The sequence below is a fragment of the Ahaetulla prasina genome, chromosome 1 (assembly GCF_028640845.1).
Source record: "Ahaetulla prasina isolate Xishuangbanna chromosome 1, ASM2864084v1, whole genome shotgun sequence".
Classification (NCBI taxonomy): domain Eukaryota; kingdom Metazoa; phylum Chordata; class Lepidosauria; order Squamata; family Colubridae; genus Ahaetulla; species Ahaetulla prasina.
The window spans coordinates 11,893,392-11,897,362 of record NC_080539.1 but is presented as its reverse complement, the minus strand read 5'-3'; positions in this window follow the sequence as shown (position 1 = coordinate 11,897,362).

The window sequence follows — 3,971 nt, the reverse complement described above, 5'->3', positions numbered from 1 at the left end:
CCCCGCCTCCCTCCCCCGGGCCCCCAGCTACATGGAGCCGACAACAAAGCACAAGCGGCGGCGGCTGCCTCTGCTGCTGCTGCGGCGGCGGCGAAGGAGGCGGAGGCGGCTCAACATGGCAGCGCCTCAGCGGCCGCGCTTCCGCTAACCCCCGGGCCGTACCATCGCCGCCAACGGGAGGGGTGGGAGAGAGGAGAGAGAGAAGCGAGGAGAGCCAGACAAATCGAGCTTGGGGTGGGGGAGTGCGGGAAAAACGGGGGCGCGCGCCGCGCCCGCCACTCCACAGCCTTCCTAGCGGCGCGCGCGCGGGCCCAGCGCCGGGGGGGGGGGGGTCGCGAGGCGGGCGCCCCCTTCGAGGCTGAGAATGGGACGGCCCGCTCTCCTCAAGCGGCTGAGGGGGATTATAAAAAAGTGGTGGGGGAGAGAAGAACCTCGCTGCAGCCTCTTTTTGAGCGCTGGGAAAGATGGAGGAGAGGGTGAAGGCCGGGGCTGGTCCCTCAAAGTCACCCCCCTCCTCCGCCCCTCGCTGTCGCTTTGAAACGGAGCGTGCTGTCGGGTGGGTGGGTGGGGGGTCGCAGAAAGGCCTCTCCAGGCAGCCCGAGGAGCGGGAATTCCCTAACTGCCCCAGTATTGTAATCGCCGTTTTTTTAAAAAAATAAAAATATCACTCCAATTTTGGTCACTCGGATTTGTTTCAAAGTAGGGACAAGCCCATCCTCAAATCAGAACTTTCCTCACGGTGGGGAAACCGGGGAGGGGTGGAAATCGCCTTAGGAAACCTACTGACTTTTTACTCAGGAAAAATAGTGTGTGACAAAATAAATAAATAAAATAAATAAAATAAAACCACCTCAAGAGCTTTTCAAAAGGGCACATTTTCCCTCAGAGTTTGGCCTTTCCCTCAGTGGTTTCCAGTTAGTGATGCGCCAATAATGGAGACCCTCGGGTGGATATAATATCAATCCCCCCCCCCAAAGGCTGGCAGAGGTTATAAATCAGCTCAGAGGATGTGGCCTTGGGAGCATCTACTGGGGAGTAAGTCACCCTGAAAGACCAGAAGGGCCAAAAGGACCAAATCCCAAGCTGGGCAGACCGAAAAGGGCTGGAGAAGAAGTTGAATACTTCTCTGCATCCAGGGTTTCTTGCAGGCCGGAGCGAAACCTTATCCATTTCACTGGGAAACAAGTTGCATTTAATAGTTAAAGATTATATACCTCATCCTTTGCACTGTAGCGGTGAAGAGAATAGAAATAACCATTAAAAGCCTACTCCCTGGCGTGCCAAAGACAGTCCAATCCTAATTGAACCTGGAAGTAATTCCAATTAACATTAAACAGGCTTACTGCAGACTCTAAGCTCTATTTTTAGGACAGGACTATATTAGAAAGTTATTCAAGATCGATGGCATTCAGTTATAACAATTTTCCAACTGGCAATGTTGAGCATTTCAAAATAAAATATTAAGTTGCTAAAATTATACTGCCCAGTACCTATTTTCCAACTGAATCAAAGAATGGATGCTTTTATATTGTTGGTATCTTTCTCTTGTTCAATTTCGATTGCATTTTATTTCTGCATTCATTGCGATTCATAAAATCCAACTCATTGCCAATCAAAAATTACAACACGTTGCACCTTTAATAATTTTAGGACATTATTTAGGATGGATTCAGAGCTCACTTAACTAATATGCCAATTATGTTAACATGTTGCATGAACCTAGACAACAGGGTCTGTGAACCACAATTTATGACTTGAGGTATAAATCCAGCCATTACAGCTCCTTGAACATCATGACTAAAACATACCTTGATCTGTGAACCTATTTAATATCCAATAATTATTTTTCTTTCCATTTTAATTCTGGAACTGACAGTTTGTCAATTAAAAATAATGATGGCCTTTTTCTCGAAGTTGTTTCTGACCACATAATTAAGCTCAACTTTACCAGCGCTGATACAGTAGTCCAGAAATACAGGTAAGTCCAGTAACAATACTGAATTTCTTTGGCATTAAGAACCCACAAATTTTACATTGTGTTTCCTCAACTGTATAATAGGGCTAACTCCTTCGATTTAATTACCTAGCTCAAAGACACAGATTACTTCTTCCTTATCCAATCCTAAAATCACAGGTAATGCGGCTAAAGGGGTTAAAATCCTATTGCATTCGTAACCTCCCACCCAAGTGGTTTGTAGATTGAACAATTAAGAGTCCAAGCATCAAATGAACTGTGCACTTATAAAAAGCACTTGACCCTCCTCTTGGAAGTGGTCCATGCACACCTGCTTCCTTGCCACTAGCCTGAATTTCATTTATTTCTACCCCTTTCAATCCCAGACTCTTGGCAGGTTACATATAATTCTTGTCCTTCTGAAAGGCTTCATGTAAGACTTCAAATAAGTCTACAGACAGCAAAGGCAAAGAAATGGAATTTAACAACTAATACCAGGATTACTAAGAAAATACAGCATTTAATGCAACAGGTTTGGAGGGTTTTAAGTGCTTCAAAACACTTTATATTGATATAATCCCTATAGCCACTTTGTGAGCATTATCTACCCCATAGTGAAAGGGGGGGGAGGCATCCAAAGATGAGAATGTAGTTTTCTTTAAACAACTTGAGAAACATTCAAACAGAAGATCTTCTCAGCTGCCAAGATCAGCATCTTGGTATCTTCAATATATTAGTGGGGGGGAAAATACAAATCCACTTATTTGAGTTAGTCAATACCAACTTGCTTCTTCGTGCTAAATATATTTTTCTTTGAATTGGATTTTAACCCATTAAATTCGGTAGTAAATAATCCTATCTCTTACATTCCCCTGCCACAGAGTTGGTTGTCATCCCAGTAAATTTTAGGTGATTTTATTAAACAGTTGATATATCTATCCATCTTAGTATCTGAGTAACTGTCCCTTTAGAGATAAAAGCAAATCACATATTCAATATCCATACAAGTAAAAAAAACCCCAATTTTCTATGCTAGATACTTTCCTTGACACTTCTAGGCCTCTCCCCACCCCCACCTCTACATCATTTAACAATTTGGAACAGTGGCATGCTGCAAAACAAAACACTCCAACATTATGATGATCCTGTGCCCCAAAAGTTTTCTTAAAAAACAGGGTAGGCTGCAAACCAGAAGTATACCCACCTGACCAGAAAAGCAGCAAATATAATCATAAAACATAATGCGGTTGGAAAGGATCTTGGAAGTCTTCAAGTCAGGGAATAGGCAGCTTCCTGTAGAGAGCAGAGAGTTAGAGAAGATACTTATAAATTGGTTTTTTGAAAGATGGCCCCAATAGCCATCATTCTGTAAAATGCAATATGGGTAATCCTCAACTTACAACAACAATTCAAACCAGAATTTCTGTTGCTGAGCAAGGCAGTTAAGTGAGTCACTGTTCAATTTTATGACTTTTTTGCCATGGTTATTAAGCAAATTACTGCAGTTAAGTGAATCACATGATCATTGAGCGAATCAAGTGAATCCCCACTGAATTTGCTTATGAGAAGCTGGCTGGAAAAGTCACAAATGATGATCATATGACCTCAGAATTATGCAATTGTCATAAATACATGCCAGTTTCCAAGTGCCCAAAATTTTGATCACATGACACAGCGCTGTGATGTTTACAATTATGTGGATCAGCCATAAGCCACTTTTTTCAGTGCTATTGTATCTGAATGGTCACTAAACATGATTGTAAGTTGAGGACTACCTGTACTTTATCATGTTCTATTTTGTGACAGAATCTCCCACATGTTTTCGATGTCTCCAATGTGACCAGCAATCCTGAAAGGTCTCTAATTTTAATTAGTTATGTTAAACAAATGGGAGCTGCCATAAAGTACTGTCACGCATCATTTTTTCTGTACTGGTCTATTTCTATTTACAGGATCTACTGAACCAAAAGCTGACCCATATTTTAGCCTAAAGTAGTATTGTGTAAGCCCAGCATGC